Source organism: Mus musculus, chromosome 16 (assembly GCF_000001635.26).
Source record: "Mus musculus strain C57BL/6J chromosome 16, GRCm38.p6 C57BL/6J".
Lineage (NCBI taxonomy): Eukaryota > Metazoa > Chordata > Mammalia > Rodentia > Muridae > Mus > Mus musculus.
The window spans coordinates 5,928,692-5,954,960 of record NC_000082.6 but is presented as its reverse complement, the minus strand read 5'-3'; the positions used below and the strand labels follow the sequence as shown (position 1 = coordinate 5,954,960).

At 43.9% G+C, this 26,269-nt stretch overlaps 1 protein-coding gene and 2 long non-coding RNA genes across 9 annotated transcripts in view; 2 read left to right on the top strand and 1 right to left on the bottom strand.

The window, feature by feature from the left end:
* Rbfox1 (RNA binding protein, fox-1 homolog (C. elegans) 1) overlaps nt 1-26,269 on the bottom strand; it is a 1,527,688-nt gene that overhangs the window by 1,457,520 nt on the left and 43,899 nt on the right. The gene's annotated exons all lie outside the window — the stretch shown is intronic.
* Gm36902 lies at nt 3,406-8,023 on the top strand. Its single transcript, XR_001781948.2, has 2 exons — nt 3,406-5,217; nt 7,726-8,023. It is a non-coding gene; the product is annotated as a predicted gene, 36902 (long non-coding RNA).
* On the top strand, nt 8,828-25,632 carry Gm52234. 2 transcript variants are annotated; one of them, XR_003951860.1, is made up of 3 exons: nt 8,828-9,145; nt 19,876-20,125; nt 22,274-25,632. It is a non-coding gene; the product is annotated as a predicted gene, 52234 (long non-coding RNA). The 2 variants fall into 2 exon arrangements; XR_003951859.1 differs by lacking the exon at nt 8,828-9,145 and adding an exon at nt 18,649-18,770.

Here is a 26,269-nt window from a genome sequence, read left to right as displayed (position 1 = left end):
TTTCAGGACTAACCACTCTGTACTGGCCAACAAAAATAGACCTCCTAAATAACCAAATAAGTCTTGAGCATAAAGAATGCTTGAAAGTTGATAATTCCAGACTTCAAAAGAAATTAAAGAGCTATAGTAATATAAAACGCATGGTATTGGCACAAAAGCAGCCATGTAGATGAATAGAACAAACAGAAGACCCCATATTAGTATTCATATCTAGAGCCATCTAATATTTGACAAAGAGGGGGGCATACCCTGGAGATAAGACAACTTCTTCAACAAGAAGGGATGATGGGAGAACCTGTAATTCCATGGATGGAAGAATGAAAAGAGACCTGAGTCTATTACCTTGCACAAAAGTTATATCTAGTGTGTTAAAAACTTCTATTTGAAACCTGAAACATTAGGACTGTTAGAAAACAGACAGTACCCTACAAGATGTAAGTGTCAGAAAGGGCTTTATGAACAAGACTTCATTTGCCCAGGAATTAAGGTCAACAATTGACAATGGGGACCTCAAAGACCAATATGCTTCTGCATAGCTAAGGAAAGAATCAGTCAAGGAAAGAAGAGACACACATAATTAGAAAGAATCTTTTCCAGCTATACATCTGACCGAGGATTAATAGCCAGGATATACAAATAACTCAAAAGGCAAAGACTTGAGGAAACAAATGACTCAATTAAAAAATAGGCTAGGGATCTAAACAGAGAGTTCTCAAGAAGATACAAATTGGCCAGGAAATACCTCAAAAAGTGTCCAACGTCCTAAGCAGTTAGGCAAATGAAAATTTAAAAGAAAAAAAGATCCCATTTCACCACTCAGAATAGCTGAGATCAACAAAACAACTGACAACAGATGTTGGCAAGGTTGTGCCAAAAAATAGCCTTCAGTCACCATTGGTGACAATGCAAATTGGTGCAGCCACTCTGGAAATCAGGACTGAGAAGTCTCAAAAATTTAAAATCCATCTACCATATGACTCTTTGGCATATGCCCCAAGGTCTCAACATCCTACTCCAGAGATGTGTTTGTACATTTTAATAGCTTCACGAGTAAGACGTAAACCTCACTATTCAAAAGTAGAGTTCAGCAGCACCTAACATATATATGATATTGTATAGCCAACTCTATTCAGTTCTAAAACCATACACTTATTAGATGAGTCGTCACATTTCCCTTTCCCCTACTTCCTGAGAAGAAATCTGCATTATTTCTCTACAAAGTTATTTGTTTGGGATATTTCCTATGAAATTTTGACCCAGGTTGACTGAAGTCTCAATTGATAACCAAACCATGGAAACACGCATAGGTAGCCATTTCATGTCAATACAAATTACAGTACTTCTTTAGATATCTGTTTCCATAGCATTTGTTCCTGGGAGACTATTTATGAGGGCATCATGAAATCACCTATATGCCAAGTAGACCAATATACACTGTTCAACTCAAACAAATGGAAACTATCCTAATGCTTACCTTGGCCAATTTCCACTTTGACAGAATCAAATGGATTTTCCATTCCCCCTGGACAGGATGCATGCTCGCTAATGAAAAGAAACAAATCAAGTTCAACCACATTTCCTTTTATGTAAATTCTAAAGCACACTGCCCATCACAGTCCAATAACTCGACAGATTCTCATCCAGATGGAGGAATGTTCCTTGTCTAATGAGGAACTGGGAATCTGCCTACCCAGCCCATGGTCTGTTGAATTAAACCGTCAGAACTACAGGGTTCAGAGAGCAGCCCAAGCCTTTTCCTGACACAGGAGATCTCCCAGGCTACTTACAAAGGATCAAGAAAAGGCAGCTTTCTGAAGCTAGTCCACCTTTTTCTACTTAGCAACTTACCAATGGAGGTTCGAAGCAAATAACTGCATGAGCTTGTGAAATGAGTGCGTTTACTATGCGATCCACCTTTCTCTCTGCTGAGCTGGCCTCTGTAACAAGTGTCAGCAATGATCATGCAAACACAACCACACCAGATTCAGAGGTACAAAGAGAACATAGGCCTTGGGAAGCAGTCAAGACATGCCAGCGAGGCAGCTCTTTGGCAGAATTAATGCTTTCATAAGTGGTTGCTCTTAACTTGGAATCATTACAAAGTACATGCTATAAGGAACTCAAAAGATGTTTAGTGCTAACCTTGAACGTGAGTCTCAGGGTGTGGGGTCAAAGAAACAATGCTAATTTTGGAGGCAGTGCTTGTGGGTATGGTTAGAGAGGATAGGAAGAGGTTTGGCCAGTGTGCAGGCTGCAAGGTTCACAGGAGCCAGAAGAACACAGGATTTGTTGCAGGCGACCAAGTTTCTATTCTGGGTTCATCCCAGGGACTCACTGGGTGACCTTGGGCCTGTCACATCCCCTCGGCATTGCTGCCTCTCCATCTGTGAAATAAAGGTAGCAGTGTCTGTCTCACAAGCCCTCCCGGAGAGGGGAAGATTAATGAGGCGAAGTTTGCAAAGTGTGTAGGACTCCGGGAGACGAAGGGCAGAGAGAGGCACAAAGTTATGGTACCAACTTCCTCCTCCCCACACATTCACAGTGCCACTTCTTTTGCCTTTGAAAAGTAGAGTAAAACCTTGGTACTCCAAGGGAAGGCTACAGACCCACAGCAGTAGCTTGAAGTGGAGCTGATAAGAAATGCAAACTCTTGGGTCCTCCTCAGTTTCTCCAACCAGACCAGTTAGCAATGGAGCCCAGTTACTTGCCTTTCCAGCACTGACTGATGTCTGCTAAGGGTTGTAAACATAACATAAGGTAATAATGCAATGGGCATACTAGGTCTATCCAGTTTCCATCAAGCTTACATTCTAATGGTAGACAGGGTGGTAGAAACAAAGAAAATATTTAGGGCCAAGCAGATGGCTCAGTGGGTACGGGAGCTCCCTACACAAGCCTGAGGACCTGGGGTCAGATCTCCAGAAAGCACAGAGAGATGAACGTATCACTGTGAGTCTGTAATTGAGTAGCCCCCGTGGTGAGAAGGGGGTGCAGACACGGGAATACCCAGAAGCTTGCAGGCCAGCCAGCCTGGAGTACACAGTAATGATGCCCACAAAAATGTCCCTGTCTTATGTAATACATGTGCAAAGCAAGGACTGGCCTCCAAGCTGTTCTTTAACCTTTAGGTGTCGTCCCCCCTCACCTTCTTCTCTTCTCTCCTCTCCCTTCCCCTCTCCTGACCCATCATAGATAAGGAACACACACATATAAAGATAAACAGTGATAGTGCAACTGAGAAAGATGAAGATAAGCCCTGTCTTGGCCACTTACACAACCTAAGCAAATTATTTTCTACCTGTTGACTCAAATTGTTTTATCTATGGAGTGATATCAATGAAAATAGTTGTGAAGGATGGGCTCTCACCCTCGAGCTCAGGGAGAGGCCATCCTGAGTACCAGACTACTGGGACTCACCTTACTGGGTCCCATCTGTATACTTAAACAGAGCATCCATGTAAGGCTGGGAAGCAGCTTAGTTGGTTAAGAATGAGAACTCAGCTGAAGATGAAGAAGTGGATGCTCACAGTCAGCTATCAGATGGGTAACACGGCCCCCAATGGAGGAGCTAGAGAAAGTACCCAAGGAGCTAAAAGGAACTGCAACCCTATAGGTGGAACAACAATATGAACTAACCAGTACCCCGGAGCTCTTGTCTTTAGCTGCATATGTATCAAAAGATGGCCTAGTCAACCATCACTGGAAAGAGAGGCCCATTGGACACGCAAACTTTATATGCCCCAGTACAGGAGAACACCAGGGCCAAAAAGGGGGAGTGGGTGGGTAGGGGATTGGGGAGGGGGGTGGGTATGGGGGACTTTTGGGATAGCATTGGAAATGTAAACGAGGAAAATACCTAATTAAAAAAAAAAAAGAATGAGAACCCGGAGGCTGAGACAGGTAGATCCATGGGGTTCGCTGGCCGTGTAGCTTAATTTTCTTGGTGAGGTCCTGGCCAGTGAGAGACCTTGTCTCAAAAAGAAGGCACATGGAACCTCACAGTGACACCTGAGGGTGCTCTCTGACCTCAAAGCATATGTCACCTGCACAAACAAGTCAACACATGCCCACACAAAAGCAAGTGATGATGTGCTGTTCTAAGGCCAATAACTTGAGTGAAATTTCCCTAGAGACACCAAAGCTTTAATATTCCTTCCAACTTGGCAAGGGACGCTGTTCAAATACAAGGGCTGTTTCAGTAGAACTGAGAATAGGCCTTCTGTCTACTCTTTCACATGTGTGGCAAGGCTAACACACTGAGCAATAAAGTTAGCAAATATGACACATAATGGGTCAGCAGATGCATAGTATGTTACAATGCTCTTTACCCAGCTCTTACCATTGGCATGATGAGGAGACAGGGATAGCCCATGAGTGGCTCAGGGATTGAGCAGCCTTTTGGATAAACTGTAATATTGCTGATGCTACTGCAATGGAAAGAGAATGACTCATGTATTCAAGGAGATTCTTTGCCAATGATTCCTATTTTCCTCCAGGGACAGAGTAGAGGCAGAGGATTCACAAAGCCATGTTTCTTCTGGAACTCCCAAAGTGTTGCTTAAACTGTACCTCAAGCAGAAGTGTGGAACACAATCCTAAGCGAGTGTGATCACGGCCCCACAGAACCCCAGGCACCTTTGAGCATGGCATGGGTAAGGAAACGGAGCATGGGTAAAGAAACATACACTGGGAAGAAATTTTTAATAATTTAGTTCAGTTTTTGAAAATCTCAATCTGTTTGTCATTCCTTTTTCTTCCTCCTCTTCTTCTTTTCAGGAGAAATTTTCTTCTTCCCCAGGGAACAATTAAGTGGAACAATGCCCCTCTCCTTGGACTTCCTGCCATCAGCTTATAAATAACTCCCACATGTAACATAACTAAGAGCTCAGAGGAAAGCAATGACAGGGTCCTTTACTATGGATGAACCATGTTCTGTTCCCATGACAACATAGAGTCAAAGGCAAATATGACATGGTGATGATGCCCGTCGTCTTAAACTCTAGAATACAGCTCTGGGACAGGACAGGCACCTGCTTCACTCTTGAATGTGTGCCAGGGACCTGAGACTCCAAGGTCAAAGGTGAAAGATGAAGACCAGACTTCATCTGGACCATAGTTAAAGTCACAACAAGGGACCACACAACTTCTCCCTCCTCTAAATGAGGACACACCTTCAAGTTAGCCTCCAAACACCAAAACTGGAGTGACAATCGGAATGTAAGTCAGAACCCCAGGCCAGGCCTCTACCTCACTCTCTTCCAGATGTTCTCCGCAGTGCACTTTCATCCCTTTTCTCTATTCTTTTCAGAAAGGACTTGTGAGAGGTTGAGACAGGGAGATGCAAAGACAGAATACTGTCTTGTAGTTCAAGCTTGCTAACAGGTCAGCCTTTCTGAATGAATGGCACTGTGAAGCACTGGGGCCACTTAACCAGCAAGGCTGGCCAACTGAACTTGAATCTGATGTGCAGGTGTCATTTGTGACAAGAGTAAGATGGGTGAATTTCATGGCATTCCAGCCTCATATACCCCATGATAAGTAAATTAGCAGATGAAAATGGTTGTTGGATAGATGGAAGGATGGATGGATGGATGGATGGATGGATGGATGGATGGATGGATGACAAAAACTACTGGGTAGATGAATAGATGATTGGACAGCTATGTAGGTAGTGGGGAGATGAGCCAATAGGTGGGTAGAAAATGAATGGACGATGGGTGTGGGGAAATGGATGGGTGTATATAGGGTGCATGGGTGAATTGATAGAGGAATGAGTGGATAAATGGATGGATGTGTGTGTATAGATTGGTGGATAGATGTGTGAATATATAGATGGTAGGTAGATGCATGAATATGTAGATGCAGGTGTGGGTGGATAGGTGTATATGTGAATAAACAGATGGGTAGATGTATGTATAAGGAAATTAACATACTAAAGAAGCGTCTACTTAATAAACACTGACTGAGTCTCTATCATAAAATTAGTTGAAAGTGTCAATTGCTGATTAATAGACAGAGACCCCTACCTCTGTAAAATAGATAAAATTCTTACAAAGATATTAATTATAAAGTTGGAGAAATCTAGAAAGGGAGGAAAAAAGTATTGAAGATTCTTGAAGGTTGACTTCATTTAAGTGGAGGAGAGAGATTAGAGAAGTGAAAAGACAGTATTCGAAAACCTTCTAGAGCAGTCTTTCTCAGCCTTCCTAATGCTGTGACCCTTTGATACAGTTCTTCATGCTGCGGTGACTCCCAACCACTTATTTTTATATCGCTACTTTATAACTATGAATTTGTTATTGTTATGAATTATTATGTAACTATCTGATACAGGACCCTAGGAAGGGGTTGTTCATCCCCAAGTGGTCATGACCCACAGGTTGAGAACCATGGTTTTAGATTATTTAAAACTCACACTGGGGGAGATTGATAAAACCTTTCTGGGATAAAGAATCAACCTTCCCAGGGTCAGGAAAGGGGCATGCATTGGACACATGAGGAGGCACAGTGATGTGCCTGGGAAGAGGTCTAGCAGGGATTTGATGGAACCAGGGAGAAGTCCAGCTTTTATTCTCAGAAAGACAGAGATGATGAGGCCTGGCAACTGGGGCAGCCCCTCCCTCCATCACAGACCCTCCATTTGCAGAGCTTGGAGAGCCAAGGATAAGAGAGTAGAAGACAAAAAAAAAATGTTCCTTCTGTGCTTTGTTTACTGCACTGAGAGGCCCTGGAGCTAATTAGAGATGTTAGCTTGTCAAAAGAACAGAAAGCCCTGCCTTGGGGACTGTGCTCTGCGTCTGAAGAGGAGGTCAACATGGTAAGCTCCAGCTTTAGAGCTTGCAGTAAAACTCATTGATTTATGAGATCATCAAAACTGGAGAGTTTTCCTGCTCCCTTGATCATGCACATCAGGCTGAGATTTACCTTTTAGCACCTGCAGACTTTGGAGACTGACACTTAAAGGTTCCGATCTTACTCTTAACCCTGTAACAGTAGCTGATAACAGTGAGGTGAGAGGAGAGAGAGAGCGTTGCACTGTCTGTAGAAGGATGCTCTCTATAGGTGCTGCCCGGTAGTTGTTTGTGAAAGTGAAAGTTTAAACATTCCCTCCTGGTAGGAGACTCCTTAAGACTCAGAGAATAAAAGAAACCTACAAAACTCACAAGTCTCAGAAAGGTGCTGAAACTTACAAGAGTCATGAGTCCCTTCCTCATCAAGGTTATGTAAGTAGTAAAGGAACTGTACGGGAGAGACTCTCAAACTTGCCGAACTACTTACACATCAAGTGGAAAATTCCAGAGAGGCATCTTTCATGAGTTCTCAGCCCCGCTAGCCTTTTCAGTTACATGGTTAGTCCGATTTGTTCATGCTGTAGGAAGTAACCCCTCGCCCATATTCCTGTACTAATCCTCAACAGCTTCCTATCCATACAATTAGACTTGGACAGAATCACTCCTTCTTTGTGTTTTCAGTCCCCTCCCTGGGGTAAGTAGCTGTTGCTTCATGTCTTTCCAGGAGAGGTCCTACCATAGATCTCCCTGGTGCAATTCCAAACCTCTTGAGACTAGTAGTAATTTCCAGGTCCCTACCCCATTGACTCCATGATATGCTGGATTACCAAGGGGAGACCAATATAATCACCACCTCTAAAATATACAACAGAGAGGTAGAGGAATAAGGGGGTATGAGTTGACACTCATTTGACCTACCCTTTTGTGCTTTCAGGTTGGAGAAGGAGATCAAGAGCCTAGCGGAACAGGTGGTCTCCAGAATCGAGAAAGGCTGTAATGTAAACCCTATGCAAAGCCTCCCCGAGAAGCAGTGCCCTATCTATCTCGTCCTTTAACCTAAGGATACAGTGCTAAGACACTGACCTACAGACAGACCCCTTAGGGAACAAATCACATTGTTTTAAGCAACTGAGATTGCACACATTTGTTCAGCAATGGGAAACACACTTTTATATCTTTGCAAGTCTCCAAGACTCGGGAAGTTTCTTTATGTAGAGTGCATGATACTCTGAGCTCTCAGTGGTGGATGTCTTATTTATTTCTGTAAACTGACCAATTTGAAGCGACAGTGTTCACACCTGCCCAGATCATGTGACTAATCTATCCATGTATTTTTATCAATGTGCTACACCACAATAGCAGACACTTAACCCAGCCTTCAGGTGTCTGTCAGAAAAGCAGGAGACTCAAGATCCTTCCAGAAATATCTGTAATTAAAATACAAGCACACTTGGTCACTCTGCACAACACCTCCCAGTTGTTCAAAGTCCCTCATAGATTGTAGAAGAAAATGAGATGGATGGACGAATGAATACATGGATGATAGAGGGAAGATGAAGGAATGGAAGGATAGAAAAATGGATTACAGAAGGATGGATAGATGAACAGACAGGTGGATGTGACTATACACAGATGGATGGTGTCTTAGTTAGAGTTTTACTGCTGTGAACAGACACCATGACCAAGGCAAGTCTTATAAAAAACATTTACTTGGGGCTGGCTTACAGGTTCAGAGGTTCAGTCCATTATCATCAAGGTGGGAGCATGGCAGTATCCAGGCAGGCATGGCACAGGCAGAGCTGAGAGTTCTACGTCTTCATCCAAAGGCTGCTAGTGGAAGACTGACTTCCAGGCAACTAGAGTGAGGATCTTAAGCTCACACCCACAGTGACACACTTACTCCAACCAGGTCACACCTGGACAAGGCCACACCTCCAAATGCTGCCACTCCCTAGCCCAAGAATATACAAACCATCATAGATGGATAGCTAAAAGAGGAAGTAGGGGCAGCTAGATGAAGAGATTAGTGGATATGTGGATGGCTGGATAAAGTTAAGGATGGACGGCTATTGAATGGAGAAGTGACTGATTAATGTGTTTATGTACCACTATAAAAACTCATCTAGAGAATTTCTGCTAATAGACAAATGGAGATCACTAAGCCACATCAGAGAGGGAGATTAATCACACTGTTCTCGGTAATCAACACATGTGACAAAAAGGCATCTGTGCAGAGCCCTTAGTGATGGCATGGTCCATATTGTTCTAGGGCTGCTGCAGTGTTTCCAAGGAAAATAGGCATGAACCATCTGATGCAGCCAGGCTGGAAAGAGGAGAAACAAACTAACTTGGAGGTAAATGTTCTGGTTGAGTGAGTCAGAGGCAGGGCCCTTATGATCACTCTTTACAGATAATGAGCTTGAATTCCAGAGATTATACTGTGTCTGCCTGCACTATGAAGTTGTGTTAAAGCTGCTCCAAAAGCTGTGAAGCCCTGTGAGTACAAGCTAAATACACAGGCATTGATGCAGATAACAACTGGAATTCCCAAAAAAGGGGGACAAAGCTCTCTGATATGGAACGCTGCGAAAGTATTCAAAATACCATGGTTTAGAAACATTTATGGTATGAAGACATATATGTGACACCTTTTGAATGAGGGACCTTAGAGAGATGGGGTTGAAACAAAGTACAGCTCTCTAGCTCAGGTTAGCCTGCCTGGTATTCACTATCTAGGCCAAGCTGGCTCCAAACTACTGACAGTCTTCTTCAGTCTCAGCCTGTGGATTATAAACATAATTATAGGATATTAATATTATACTATAGGATTTTAAACATAATTCACTGTAACCATCCTATGCCATCCTAAAAAATAGAGATAAAGTGATCCCAAAGAAACTGGGACTTTTCATCGTAGCTAATTCTATGTACAAGTACACACACACACAGGATAAGGCCACATGGAGATGAAAGGCCATGTTAAATAGGAATGGTAGTAGGATGCACACACAGCAGGTGGGCTATGTTTAATTCTTTCCTTCTCATCAGATGGAAAATTCCTAGAAATGTGCTTTTTACCATGTGGTAGTTTCAAGATCCGCATAGGTGTGGAAATCGAATCTTTCCTCATACATCTATCTTTTCCTCTCATGATCCAAATTTGCTGAAAGGTATTAGATTCCCATCCAATTTGCTTCAGTTCCTCCTGGGGCAAGCCTCTGTCATTTCTGTGCGCACTGCCTCTTTTTTCTGCATCATCTTTTGAGGCAAACCTAACAGGGATCAGGAGACTTAACTTGCATAATTTCTGCTACTGGTTTTTCTCACGTCTCAACTCTGTATTTTCTGGGTGGTTTATGTGTTCTTTCCTTAACCCCGAATGGTTTCAGTAATGGGACGGCTGGAAAGCAGAACGGGGCATGATGTGCTATCTCTTTTTGCCCCACTGAAGCAAGATCTACCTTAGGGAAGGAAGGGTAGCACCTTGGATAGGGGAGTGAAGTGCATGTTACCTAAGCACAAAGACTTGAGTTTTATCCTCAGAACCCAGGAAAAGATAATACCGCACATGGTAGACCACACTTGTAACCCTCCACACTGGGGAATCCCCAGAGCTCCCTGGCCAGTCAGTCTAGCCTCCTTAGTGAGCTCCAGGCCATTGAGAGACCCTGTCTCAAACAAAGGTACACACAAGATTGTTCACTGAATCACACATTTACACACACACACTGGGAGGGTACTCTATTTAAACATAGCTTGGATTACCTTGGAAAACATCTATTTGTGCTCAAAGCAGTAAGATAGAGAGTAAAAGCTGGGTGTGGTGGCACTCTGGAGACAGAGACAGAGGCAGAGGATTCTCTGTGACTTCAAGATCTAGAACTACAGAGCTAGCTCCAGGACAGCCAGAATTATACAGAAAAAAAAAACTGTCTTGAAAAATCAAAATAAATATATAAGTAGCTTTTATTTACTACAATACACATTACAAACAACATGGTATTCTTCAAACTCCATGCTTTCCTGGCAAACAATAATAAATGACCGCCCTGACAATGACTTCAGACACAATGAAAACAGCCACTTCTACCTTACCCAATTTCACTCCAGTTAATACAGACTTCAATAGGTCAGTAAATAGCATGGCTGTGAGCTCTTTGCTTTACAGGAACCAAGGACTATACACTCATTCTTGATTTATGCTTTAGCAGAAATCTGAAAGAGTCCTTGGTCCTCAATAAACAAGGATGCTATCATCATGAGAAGTATCAGAAAGTTCTCTGCACAGCAGCCGGGGCATTCAATCAAACCCAACAGAGACAGGGTGGCAGAGGTTTTGCATAAAAACTCTTCAGTAGGGGAAGCATAGGCAGGGTAAACAACAGAATAGAGCAGCAGTGCAACAGTGTAGAGACATGTGCTATTCAGGTAACATACAGCATCCCATTTCCAAAGACTGTTTCAAAATCTGCATGCAAAAGAAGAGGTCCTTGATGGGATAGTTATAAGGTAGGATGAAGACAGGGAAAGGCCACCAGCTCATGATCCAGCATGTGGCATGGACCCAAACCCTAGCACTATGCCTGAAATGACATGAATGTGTGAGCGAATGAATGAATCGAGCTGGAGACAGAAGTAGATCTAGGCAAATTGATCAGGGAAAGAAAACCACTTCTGCAAATGAGTTCTGATTACTATCTAGCCCTCCCTCCCCCTGCCACCAAATACTCTTCTCACAAGGAAATGGAAAAGAAACTGAGATATCATCTCAGAGTCTGGTTATCCAGCCATTAACTACTTCAGTCAAATAAAGAGGTCAAGGTCAAAATGAATTAGTCATTCAAGATCTCAGTCTCTGCAACAGTGGAGTTTCAAGATGCTCCTCCCAACAAATGTAAAATGCTGAAGCCTTCTACTCCGTATGAGGTATGCCCATCAGGCATCTCCAAGTGTGTGACCTCACCACTGCCCTCAGAACCCAATGTCAAGACAGAAGAAGAGAGAGGTAAGGGAGCGGACGATCAGAGGCTCGTCCTCTATGCCACTAACTTAGGTGTCGGACGCTGTTAAGCTAACTGAGAAGATCCTTGATCTTTGACAGCCAAAGGGCTCAGAGTTAAGAAATGACAGTAACTGGGGAGGGTTACTGAGAACTGGAAAGTACCATGCACTGTGAAAATGTGCTCTGCAAAAAGCATCTAGCCATGACACTCCCAGGAGAGAGGTGACACTATACTCACAAGATTAAGTTGTCCAAGGTCAAAATCTGTTCAGAGCCAGAGCCAGAGCCAGGGCACTTGATCCAATACACCAGCTCTTTTCTCATTTTCTAAAGTTTGACATAACTGAATAGGGGATATTTTTAAAAATGCACCGAACACTTTGGTTCATCTCTCCTTGATTCTCCCTCCAAATATAATTGCTGACTCCTATGGCGCCAGCTCTTCTCAAAGGAGGCCAGTGCTCACTGGGGCTGAGAGGATAGAACCAGGTAGAAAGAGCCCTTTGGGCTACTGTGAGGCAAATTAAAGAGCAGAAGAAAGTGGTAGGAGACAGCTCCAGCAGTACTGTGACTTCTGGGTAAGCTCAAGGACAGCTTGGTCCTTATAATCAGTGATTCAAAGCCCAGCATAGGCATAGTGGTGTGCTTGCAGTTCCAGAGCAGAAGAGGGACAAAATAGGGGATCCCTGGGGCTCCCTAGCCAGCTCACTCTGCTTAGTGAACTTGAGGTGCAGTGAGAAATCACTGGCCTACCTCTCCACTCACACATCCACACAAATATGGCCAGCATGTCATCTGGCCTCCACACACTGCACATATGCATGAACATTAATATGCACAAGCATGCACATCCATACAATAAAATGGGAGAAAGAAAGCAAGACATGACCACCAGTCAAAGGAAAGACTCTTACTGACACATATGGTCTCAGAGCAGGTGCTTTCAGTGTGGCTGGACCCGAGTCCCCTAAATCCCACTGTCCCCACTAAAGCTTGGCCATGATTCACACAGCATTGTGCACTACCTTCCTATCCCTTCTTCTAGCATTTGACTCTTCTCAGTATTTGGCTGAATAAACAGCACCATGTTAATATTCAGCAATTCTCAGAGAGAGCTGCCTTGGACCCAATTATGTATAAAAAAGACAGTGTCTGTTTAGAATCTTCTAGAACAGCAGTTTCCTCTGATCTGAATGTAAGGAGTGCTTTTGGTGATGATTATTTGAAAATAGGATGCCTGGACCCATGGGAGCCTAGAGCCATGGTGGCCTGGAGCTGTGGTAGTCCTCTTGTACCATGAGGGGCTATAACTGGAAGCCTATGCTCTGAGAGCAGGGTGGCAAGAGACAACTCAATATGACTCTCAGCCATATCCCTGCATTAGCAAATCAAAACAACCCTGTGGCCATTTACCTTGAAGAAGAATGACAGAAGACAATGCCCCTACATGGTGAAGTCTCTTCTAGTGAGTCTTCCATTATTTGTGGTTCAAAACAAAAATGAAGAGAGAAAAGAAAAGAACAGAACAGAAAAGGAAAAGAAAAGAAAGGAAACAGAAACATCTTTCAAATGCTATGATAACCCTGTACTAAAATGCTTAACACTTCAATTTCAACCCTCTTGTTTTTAAATACAACTTTTTCATGTTTTAAACATACTACAACATATTCACACTCTCACGCACACTGTGTCCATGCTATAGTGTATGTGTGGAGATCAGAGGACATCTTGCAGGAATGGAACCCAGGAATCCAACTCAGGCTGTCAGGGTTAGTAGCAAGTGCTTTTGCCAGCTGAGTTTTCTTTCTGCCCCTCAACTTCTTAGTTATGAAATGGGGTGTTCAGTGAGAGTGGCTAATAGGAGTTTTGTGAAGACTGAAAAGGAGAGAGGACAGACATGCTCATTTTCTTCTTACCCAAACCTGAAATAAGTCCCTACCATAGCTCAAATTTACAGAGATACTCAGGGAGTAAGTCATGCAAAAGCTTAAGGCTTCTACTTCAAGCAACAATCTGACTACATGTGATAATGTTAGTTGTCAACTTGACAAAGTCTAAAATCACCCTGGAGATGGACCTCTGAGCTTGCCTATAGGGATTATCTTACTAAGTTAATTAAGATGAGAAAACTGGCCCACTGTGGGTGGCACCATTCCCTAGATGGGATCCTGGGCTGTATAAATGGGAAATGGGAGCCAAGCAGCAGCATGAATTCCTTGCTCTCTACTTCCTGACAGTGGGTATGTGTACAATTGTGAATACAGTTTATTGTACTCTACTTCCTGACTGTAGGTATGTGTACAATGGTGAATACAGTTTATTGTGCTCTACTTCCTGACTGTAGGTATAATTATGGATACAGTTCATTGTTCTCTAGCTCCTGATTATGGATGCAATTATGGATACAGCTTGACCAGCAGCTTCAAGCTTCTATTGCTTTAACATTCCCACAGGATGAAAGATACCTTGGACTATGAGATGGAGCAAACCCCTCTTCCCTTGAGGAAACTCCTTGACAGAGTGTTTCCTCTCAGTCACAGAAAAGAAACCAAGATACCACAGAACTCAGAACAGTACCGCCTCACGGTGCAGCTCTGCTCCCTCCAATCTGCAAACTCTGGGTTCTAGATCAGGACCTGGAGAAATTGGGAATAAGAGGTTATCTGTGTACCTGAAGGCAATCAGATACCGGAACCCTAAAACAACAAAGCTCAACATAGGGGCTCACAAGCACCCACATACTCCTTTAGGTGTTCATGAGCCCTGGATGCCCTGTGTCTGCTGGTCACCTTCTCTCTGTTCAGCTCAACTTTCATTTAAAGTTTGTATCACTGGCCAGCCAGCCTCTAAGCAGCCAGGAACCCAATGTCCTCCTTCCCGAAAGACCTTCAGTCACTGTTATTTTTAGAATTGCCTTCAAAGGAAACCGAGTTGTTCTCAGTCAAGAGCAACAGGGGGCAGCAGAGAGCACAAACAACTAAGCGCCTAAAATACCTAAAAGAGGTAGATTTAAAAAGTAACAACTAACAACCTTGATCTGCAGCCCTTGAGTAAAAATATCCCGACATAAATGGTGGGCAGATTCACAGTTCTAACAGAGAAAAATATAAAAATAGTGACAGAGACCTGAACTCCTGAACATTTAATCTGTGGTGGCAGCCTTGGGTGGGAGTAGGAGGTAGTTTCAGACAGTCCCTGGAACCTTGTTGTATCTAGGGGTGCCCTTGGATGAACTGAAAAGGGGGTGCCAGGATCCAGTCCAAACTCACTTTGAGTGACTTTTGTTTTTCTCAGATTTAAAACCACCTGGGTAAACTGCCTTCCCCAGTCAACTTCAGTGCATCTGAGACCCAGTAGGAGAATTTCCTGGTTTATTTTTAAATTCCCAAGGCAAAGGTGACACAATGCTCTGCATTCACTGAAAAATCACCTCCTGGAACTGAGGATTGGCCCGTGTGGTGCAGGACTTGCCATACAAGCGCAGCGATCTGAGTTGGGCCCAGGACTCATGTAAGGTTGAACGTTGTAGGGCGCATTTGTCACCACAGAGCTGGGGAGGCGGGGGTGGGCCGATTCCCGAGGTTCACTGGCAGGGCAGCCTAGCCTATCCGGTGAGCTCCAGGTCAGTAAGAGACCCTGTCTCAAACAGCAAGGTGTAGAGCAAATGAGGAAAGATACTAGTGCATGCCCACCTGTACATACATGTGCACATGTGCACACACACAAACACACACACACACACACCACCTTTTTAACCACATTTGGCCTCTGTTAATATAAAATGAATAAAACTCCATTTCTGAAGCATGGGTGCCTCAGATCTTAGGGATTCTCATGTAGCTTGGATTTGAGGTGTGGGTGCCTTCAAATGGAGAACAAGGCTGTGGTTATCTCTTCCTGAACTTTAAAGCTAACTGACTTAGAAAAATCAAACAAAACAAACAAAAGCAACCCCCTCAGAAGGGACTTGGCCAGTTGTCCCAAGTCTATTCTTACCCTTCAACAGTTTGCCTAAAATGTCTGCATATTTATTATATTATTTAAGTTTGGTTTTAAGTTTCTATTTCTTTGATGGACACATATTTATAGATGTTTTTCACAAAAAAAAATGGAGTCATCATATCCCAATGCATAGGTGAACCCTATTTGGAGCCAATCCGTCATAGCTGTTCCATGTGCTGCTTTATCGTAAAGAATCATTCCTTTCCACCCTAGAATATCCTCTTTGATTGCCCTCTGAATTCAGAGTGCCTCCTTAGTCTTTTGGAAGCTCTCCATGAACTCAAAGGCCCTCAAGAATCATTCCTATTTTGCTGGAGATGGTGCTGAGGCTCAGGGTGGGACCAAATACCTGCACAAAAGATAGATAGAGTGCTACCAGAGGGTTAGAGAGGACACACTGGCAGTGGGGATGGGGCTGGCAAGGCTAAGAGCCTAGCAAGGATGAAAGGCTTCTGTCCCATGACTCAGGTAAGGCAGGAAAAACGGTGAGAACATCCTCACAAAGTAGGCCACCCACAAAAGGTCAAGGTCACCAGCTCTCCACAGAAAGATGCTGGGGACTTAAGAAGCAGAGCCACGATGGGATGACAGACTTTGTTCTTATAGCTGGCTCACCTCGTGTTCTCCCATGTGCAGTGAACTGCACTCATTCAAACAAAGAGCAGGGATTCCCCCACCCTCAATAACATCACTACGGTGATGCTTTGCCCTGTAGTTAAAATGATTGTTGTGTGGCTTTAGGTTTCATGTTTGTTTTATGCAATGTTGGTGATCCAGCCCTGGACCATACACACAGCAGACAAGACCCCAACCAACTAGGCTTCTGTGCTACTTTCATTTCTGTTGCTGTGAAAAACTACTCTGAAAATAAAAAGCAACTTGAGACATGGAAAAAGGGTTATTTTAGCTCCCAGCTGCAAGTTACAGTCTGTCACTATGGGGAGGTCAGGGTGGGAAGAACTGGAAACAGTCGTTTCTATCACACCCACAGTCAACAGCAGAGGTTGGATATATGTTCCCTGTGTTCAACTCCACTCTTTTACATTATAGAACCCAGACCAAGGAAGGGTACTCCACAGTGGGCTGCATCTTTTCTTACCAATTTACATAATCAAGACAATCCCAACAGACATGTCCATAGGTCTCCCTGGTCCAGACAGTCCCTCATTGAGACTCTCTTTTCAGGTGCTTCAAGATTATGTCAAGTTAACAATTAAAGATAATGACCGTGCTGGTTTGAATGTACTTGGTCCAGAGAGTGACACTATTAGGAGATGTGGCCTTGTTGGAGTAGGTGTGGCCTTGATGGAGTAGGTGTGTCACTGTGGGAGTAGGCTTAAAAACCCTCATCCTAGCTGCCTGGAAGCCAGTCTTGTTCTAGAGACCTTTAGATGAAGATGTAGAGCTCTCAGCTCCTCTTACACCATGCCTGCCTGGATGCTGCCATGCTCCCACCTTGATGATAATAGACTAAACCTCTGAACCTGTAAGCCAGCCCTCATTAAAAATTGTCCTTATAGAAGTTGTCTTGGTCATGGTGTCTGTTCACAGCATTAAAACCCTAACTAAGACAACTACCCTAGTTGTTTTCCCCAACATGTATTAGCACGCTACGCAGAGAGACCTGGAACATATCCTAGTGGCAGACAGAATCAGTATCTTATGGTAATATTCATAATGCTACAGGCATGTCTAGATTTATGAGCAGGCTCTTCCAACAAGTATAATATCTTCCTTCCAAAACTATTCCAAACACACCCTTTTCCCTTGTTCAGGATACTATAGAAAAACATCAGAGTCTGGGCAATTTACACACAGTAGAAACTGATTGCTCAGAGTTCTTCATGTTAGGAAGTCCAAGATGAAGCTGTCTACTGATTCAGTGTATGGTGAGGGCCTGTTCTCTGAAATGGTACATTCTATACACTGCCACACAGCAGAAAGGAACAAAGTGTCTTTTCTGAGGACATTAATCCTGTAATGAGAGAGCAGTCACTGTAGCATAGCCACCTCCTATATGAGTTACTTTTCTTACTGCTGTAACAAATGCCTGACAAAAGCAACTCAAGAAAGGAAGGGAGGGAGCAAGTCTGAGGATATAGTCTGTCGTAGCAGGGAATGAGGCATGGTGGCAGTGGTATAAAGCTAGCCACATTGCATCCACAGCCAGGAAGCAGAGAGATGATGGAGGGGGCTCAGCTCATTTTCTGTTTTTATTCAGACCCAAGACTATGGGAAGTTTCCTCAGTGAGACCTGGAAACACCCTCGGGGACAGACACATGCAGGGGTGCATATCTATGGTGCTTCTAAGTCTTGTTGAGTTGGTGACTAACCATCATATTTCCTAAAGGTCCCATCTCTTGATTCTAACTCCCAGTTTCTGTGGATTTGGGGATGAGAGGCCACAGAAACATCACAAACCATCATCCATCCTAAACGCAGTTTGTTGAAGGAGGAAAAGAAGAGAGAAAATGGATGAAAAAAACATGCCAGCAAAATATGGGGCATTGGTTAAGTCTTTTGCGGAGGGATGCAGGTGCACAGCATGTGGGGTCTCCCACCACCACACTGCAGGGGTTGTCCTCCTCCTGCTGCCTTCCCTGCACTCTGCAAGGAGGCCACAGGACTCCTCTAATTCCAGGAATAATGAACAGCTTCACCCCAGTCCTGTGTTTCCAAGCTAACATAGTTAGTCCCTACCATGTTGACCTTTTAAAGATGTGATTTGTTCTTTAACACCTCGAGCACTAAATGCTGTTGTATGTGAGCTCATACCTGGCCCAGTTGCCATGTCAACTGTGACACCACAGTGGCTCCAGCCATCTCCAAAAGGCCAGCAGGGAACAGAGGTGTGACAGATGCACTATGTGTTGCAAGATGCTGAACTTGAGGACCTGCAGGCTGGCGAGCCTGAAAGGATCTGAGCCCAGTCATGCCTGCAGGATCACCCGTGAAAAGATACCGCAGAGAGTTAGTAAGTCAGGCTTATGGGTCATCGAGGGAGACTAGCCTTGCCCAGGTCTGCAGTCTTGGGCAAGCTTGACATCAGATGTTGCTCTCCCAGGATGGTGACCTCCTGGATACTACCATCATGACCTATCCTGTCCTTAGACCCCTGTCTACTGCCTCTCCTCTCTGAGCAGAGCCTATGGGTGCATTCATGGAGTATTATTGATCTTCTCCTGTCCCCTGGCTTGGTTCTGATGGTCCTGTGCTTAAGGCCTTCACTGAGAATGTTTCAGATGACCTCATCCATCCATTCTGCTGAGGTCAGGACCTTGACAGTGAGCCTGTCCACCTGTTGTCTCTCAAAGGGATACTTTGTGTGTCTTAGGTAAGGAAGAAAGGCTTTGTTCCCACCTATAATTAAGATGGGTACATTTTTATATCCAGAGAGGAGTCTGTGTGTGTGTGTGTGTGTGTGTGTATATGTGTGTGTTTATGTGTGTGTGTGTGTGTGTGTGTGTAGAGCTTCCTGCCTTTATGTCTGTTTATGCACATATGCAGGTTTGTACTTGTACTTGTACATGTATGTGCGACTGTGTTCACACATTTCTTTACATGTGCACATAGACGCCAGAGGTCAAATTCTGGTTATCTTCCCCATGATCTTAGGCTATCTTCCTCAATTACTCTCCATCTTAATTTTTTAAAACAAGTCCTCAGGGGGCCTGGCTCTCACTGATTCTGCTAGCCTGGGGGGCCAGCAAGCCTCAGGGATATGCCTTTCTCTGCCTCTCCAGTGCTGGGGTTACAGAAACATGCTGTTATCCCTAGCTTCTTACATGGGTACTGGGGACAGGATTCAAATCCCAGCTCTATAACACAGGACTTTGAAGAAGTTTCCACAATGAGAATCCTAAGACAGAACATAAGCCTTAGCTTCATCTGTGGCCTTAGCTTCGTCTGTGACTTGGGTTAACAGACCAGCATAGCACATCTGTCATGAGGATTCAAAGAAATACCACAATAAACCATTAACACAGTGCTCATCCAAGAACTGGATCACAACAAGCCTCAGTCACTAGTGTGCCCTCTGGCATATCCAGTGGTTAAGTCAACTTTTTTCCATGTCACAGAAGCTATGATGTAAGCATCCGGGGAAAGGAAGAACTGCTTCAGGATAAGAGCCAATGGGGCTCGCAGAAAAGCTCGGTTGGTGAAGCTCTTCATAAGAAGCACAAAGTCCCACCCGCCGGAACTCAGCTGGCAATGGCGGCACAGGCTTATAATCCAAGGGCTGAGCAGGCAGAGCCAGAGCACCTCCGTGGCTTGCTGGCTGGCTGGCCAGTCAAGTTCCACCACTGAGAAGCCTTGGCCCACATCAAGGTAGGTTGTGCTGAAGGAACAACATGTGAGGTAGTCTGCTGGTTTCCACATGTACATACGTGTATAAATGCCTGCACAAATATACAACTGGGAGCACACACACACACACACACACACACACACACAAGCAGATTCCTCAACTTTATGGTGAGTGTATTGGACTGAAATCACAAGCATGATTTATGTTACAAATAAGAATGGGGGGGGGGGGAGACAGAGAGAGTGACAGAGAGACAGAGAAAGAGAGACCCATATCAAAGTTACAAATCATTTTTCATTGTCTCACTTCTAGCTGAGGAGTTACTGCCAATTCTTAGCTGCAGAGAGAAAAAGGGTCTAGTCAGTTTTCTTTAATAGAGAAGCCCTGCTAGGTCCACAGCCACAGCACTATAGTGAATATATATATAGATATAGATAGATAGATAGATAGATAGATAGATAGATAGATAGATAGATAGATAGATAGATAGATAGACTACTTGGCAGCACAAAGCCTTGATGAGAAAAAAACAAAGTTTTATGAAGGTAATCATGTGTATTTGGAAAGAGTTGAACAAAGGAAGGTGGATATACTCAAAATATTGTATGAAAATCTTGAGGAATACTTTTTAAATTTTTTAAACATGTATTTATGTGTCTGCATAAGTGTGTTTGTGTGAAAATGTGCAAGTGTGTGCATGTGCTTGCAGATGACAGAATATGATCGCTAGGAACTGGAGTCACAGCCAGTTTTGAGTCTCCCAATTTGAGTGCTGAGAACCAAAGTCAGGTCCGTTGAAAGAGCAGTCCATGCTCATAACTACTGAGTCATCTCTCCAACCCCAAAGACACAAATCGTATAATCTGCAATTACAGATCATAGGAATGGACCAAAGATGTAGTCGGGTGGCAGAGGGCTTGCCTAGCATGCACAAGATCCCACAATCTACCATCAAGCACCACATACCACACACAAAACTGGAAACCTCAGCTGCTCTCTGTGGGTCTCTAACATCTAGAAGGACACTCAAAGCAGGAAGCACTCAGCTTCATGAAAAGCAGGAGCTGACTCCTCAGTCTTCACACCTCCGAAAACCAAGGGAAAACTTGGCCATCCTCCTCCTCCTCAAGGCCAATGGAAGCACGTGCATCTCTCGGCCACTGTTTTAATCCTCTTTTTAAACTGATGTGTAGGTGGGCATGTGTCTGTGGGTATGCACGTGGCTGCAGATTTCTGTGGAGGCCAGAAGAGGTCATCAGGTAGCCTGGAGATGGAGTTAGAGGTGGTTGTGAGCTGTCCAGTTAGGGTTCTGGAAACTTACCTTGGGTCAGCTGCGCGAACAGTGTAGGGGATAAGCACTGAGCACTGAGCACTCCAGCCCCAACTGACTTTAAATTAGCCTTGCATGGGTTAGGTAGTGTGTCATCTGGGCTCTGTGTTCATGGACCTCCGTCTAGTCTGGAGGAATCATGCTAGGGGGGTACACATGAAGATTCCTGACTCATCTCTCATGAGACTCTTCTGAGTCCTTGTCCCCAAGAGTGCTGGATGGACAGTTTTTGTTTGGGAATTTTTTGTTTGTTGTTTTGGTTTGTTTGTTTGTTTGTTTGTTTGTTTGTTTTTGTCAATGTGATACAAGTTAAAGTCATTTGGAAAAGGGAAATGTCAATTGACAAAGTGCCCCCCTCAGATTGTAGGCAATTCTGTAGGGTATTTTCTTGATTAATGATTGATGTAGGTAGACCCAGTTCCCTGTGAGTGATGCCACCCCTAACCAGGTAGTCCTGGGTTGTATAAGAAAGCACTCAGAGCAAGCCATGGGGACCAAATCAATAAGCAGTACTCCCTCATGGCCTCTGCTTTGGCTCCTGCCCTGACTTCCTTCACTGATGGGCTGGGATGTGAAGTGTAATAAACTCTTTCCCCTCTAGGGTGTCCACCATGACACCCACCGCTCAGGTTTCACTCTGAGTGTCAGCACAGATCTTTCTAGATCAGGTTAGCTGAGTCAGCCCTCAGTGATGACATGTTCTTAGTCGTTTTCAAACCACTGACCCTGTCCACTACTCTGGTTATAAATCCCCACTTTTCCTGTTGTGTTTAGAGCTAAGCCCAGTGGCTCTCCTTGACTGCCTAACAGACTCCAGTGTCCCTATCTTCTGTTCCAGGGCTCTCTCCTTGAAGGAAGTCTCCCAGACTACCCTCACCAACTGTTGAGAGCAGCTATTCTTTCCTTTAAGAGGACTACCATGTTCTGGCAGGAATCAATTCATGAGAGCAAATCAACCCACACAGTGACACTGTGGCCGGCTCCCCAGTTACATCCCAGACATTTCCTGACCTTTATGATACATCTCTAGAGCTACAGAGGAAGGGAAATGTTTGCATATGGGATTTTTAAGTTACCATGAGCAATCATGCTTACATTGTACATAAAGTCCCTGCAACTGTACAAGGCACTGAAAGGAATGGGAGAAAGAAGTAAGGAGAGAGAGAGAGAGAAAGAGAGAGAGAGAGAGAGAGAGAGAGAGAGAGAGAAACAACCCTAGCCACAGACATTGAACTGCTTAGTCCCGTTGTGCCTGAAGTCTACTTCCTAAAATGTGACACCCTCACACTCTCCATTCTTGACACTAATTTCTAGTCTATTTAACCTTATTGGACTGAGCTTCTGACCCTTACAATTAAAAAATAAAACCTGACAAATAAAAATGCATGTTTTATGGTGCTGGTTTCCTGGGTCTGTCCATTCCCATATGATACGCTGTGTCACACGGGATTCACCTAGAGGAGAGAGGAGGTGACAACCACGGTGTTGGTGTTCAAGACCAATCCTAGGCACTCAGTGGACTCTGCCTACTTAACTGCCTCAGAGTAGTTAAATGAATCCCTGCGCTAACGTTTCCATGAGAAACCTGTCTCCAGCAGGTGGCGCTATTGAGAGGTAATTGGACTAGGAGGGTGCTAGCTGGCTTCATCTAGGGTAAACCAGTGGGGCAGTTCACAGCTGAATGCACCATTAGGAAATGGGGGCCTTGCAATAGAGGGCGGGTCCTTGGAAGTGTACCTCTGCAGGGTACATCTGTGTGTGGAGCAGTACACACGTGTGTGCGCTTGCATGTGGAAGCCAAAAGACAACCTCTAGTGATGCTACTCAAACATCCTTGGGGATCCTCCTGTCGCCTCTTCCCTGCACTAGTTCTGCAAATGCCTCTGCACCTGGCTTATTTACGTGGGTGCTGGGGACTGAAATGAGATCTTCCTGCTCCTGACTCAAGAACTTTACCAACTGGTCTATCTCTTCAGAATTGAAGTACTCACATGCGTGCGCGCGTGTGTGTGTGCGTGTGTGTGTGTGTGTGTGTGTATCCTCCCCCTCTCTTTTCACCTCTCTGCCTTCCAGCTGCCCCACCACACCACACCTGCTCAGTCATGATGCCCTCCACCACCTCAGGCCAAAGCAGTAGAACCAGCAAGCCTCGGGCTAAAAGCTCTGAGACCATGGTCAGAATCAACCTTCCCCTTTTATGCTGATATGCTCAGGTATTTTGTAGAAGCCATGGACAGGCTGAGTAGCCGATCCCAGATCCCAGTCAGTAAGTGATAGGAAGACGAAAGGTCAGTTACAGGCAATGGCCAGCCTCTCAAGGCTGGTCACTATTTCTGAGAATTGAGAACATGCTGGCAAGACTGAAGCTACTTCTGATTCACTGGGCAAGACGTAAAGTGTGACTAGGAACTCTTCATAAATAAGCTAGCCTTTCTATAAAGAGCAATCAGGCCAATATGATGGCCCCACGGGGTTAGTGCTTGCTGCTGAGGATGACCACCACATTCAATTCCCAAAGTCCATGCAGAAGGAAAGAATAGGTTCTCACATGTTGTGTGTGTGTGCGCGCACACACACACCATGGCACATACACAAATAAATATACATTTTTGAAAACAGTTGACACTTCATCTGTGCATGACTGATTAGTTCAGGACCCACTGTCCAGTGCGGCACCTGCTGGGGTGGCTTGAGTGTGCAAAGTTTCCCCACAGGATTCATGGGTGTAATCATTTGGTTTCAGCACATGGCACTGTTTGGGAAGGTTGTGGAAGCTTTAGGAGGCACAGCCTAAGTAGAGGAAGTGGGGTCATCAAGGGCAGGCCTTGAAATTTAATAACCTAGCTCCATTTCCTGCCCCCTTCCTACTTCTCAACAGCAGATAAATGCAATCAGCTGCCTCGTGTTCCAGCTGCCATGCTTCTCCTGACATAAGGGACTGTACCCCAGAACTGTACTCGGAATAAATGCTTCCTCCTTTAGGCTATTTCTTGCCAAGCATTTGCTCATAGGAGCTAGGAAATTACCTGATGCAGTACTGGATTCAACAACACTGTATTGTACACTTAAAAATGTGCTAATAGATTTTTAAATAGACCAAGTTTCCTATCTGTTAACAGCATCTATCCCGGCTGGTGTATCAAGAAGAAAGAGAAAAAAAAAAAAAGCACTCGTTCATCTTTATAGAAATCAAATCTATTTCATAAAAAAAAAATCTTTCCTGTCCTTCCATGTCAAGGTTACATTTCATTTTAGCACACAAAAAGAGCTGTGACCCTCTTCAATTTAGTGAGTAGGATGTAGAAAATGCTGGATAATCAAAATCAAAGGAACAAGATGAAAACCTGACAAATAATTCAATTTGATGGCATGCTTTACTCCAAGCATTAGATGAAAAATATTAAATTATATGCCTACTCTAGAGGATGCTTCCCAAAGAAGTGAATGTAGATACTGTATGTGTGGACACCATTTCATTGTGTTGTTTTAATGACTTATATGCAAACTTCCTAGGAGAACATGGTTGTAGGAAAATGAATTTTCCTGAACTCCAATGTCAATTGAAAGGTCAAGGTTGTGTTGTTCGATTTATGACCAGAATTTTCCATGAATCTGCCTGTCCAGAGCTAGCTGCTTCTCCGGTTCCTCTGTGCCTTTCCATGTGGATGGGTTTGAACTAAATTAATCAGAAACAAAGGCCACTTCTGATGTGGCTCTATTGTATTGGGGCGTCTGGTGCTGCTCTAGAACGCCTGACATTAGACTTCTCACATACACAGCCAAACCTGATGAGTTATATTTACCTGTGTTCTCAGAGGGCAGGCATCCCAGTGCATGTAAATAATACATGTATTGGCTGGGATTCTTTTTTTAAGTCCTCAATTCCAAGTGCTGGTAAGAAGTTCAACTTTTGACCCTTATGTCATATCTTCCTGAAAAATGATTATTTTTTTCTGATGGATTTAGGATATGAAAGAAACCAGGAATAGAATCTTCAGTCAAACTCTTTCCAGGAATGAGGGCACCTCCTTCAACCACAGACTTGTTCCTGAGTTTAGCAATGCAAAGTTCATTTGACATAATTAGTCAAACATTGCTTTTTAATATTTTATGTTACTTTTTTAAGATTTATTTTTTTAAAGTGTGTGTGTGTGTGTGTGTGTGTGTGTGTGTGTGTGTGTGTGTGTGTGTGTGTGTGTGTGTATACTTGTTCCTGCAGAGGCCAGAAGAGGGACTTCCTGGAACTGGAGTTACAGACGGATTGGAGTGCCAAGAACCCTTTAGACGTGCAATGCCTGCAATTAACCACTAAGCCATCATTCTAACCCTAAAAACTTGCTATTTTTTTTAATAAAAAGTGGTTTAAAAAATTAATAAAAATTTGCTAAAACAGTTTGGTAGGACTAAAAACAAGCAAAATCCTTCCATTGATTGTGAGCTGTGGGAAAAAAAAAGATTGCCTTCTTAATCGTTTAATATATAATTATAACTATAGCCTCATTACTGCACAGACCTCTTCTAAAACTTCCAAAAATAACTAAGTTCCAGGGGAATTTATGTGGCCTTGAAATTCCACAGACAGAAGAGCCTGAAGGTCCATTACTGACAAAGAATGCCAAGTGATCTTGTCCCTGCCTTTTAAAAGAGAATGTGCCAGCATGCTGTGGTATGAAGATATCATTTACTTCCAGAAAGGACACCTCTCCCCTCCCTTTCCCCTCAGCCATTTTCTCCTTCCCTCTACCTCTTTCCAACCTTTCAGACCTGTGTATTGAGTGTGTAGTTTGTGCCAGACATTGTGACAGGCACAGAGAAAGCACCCAGTCCTTGCAGA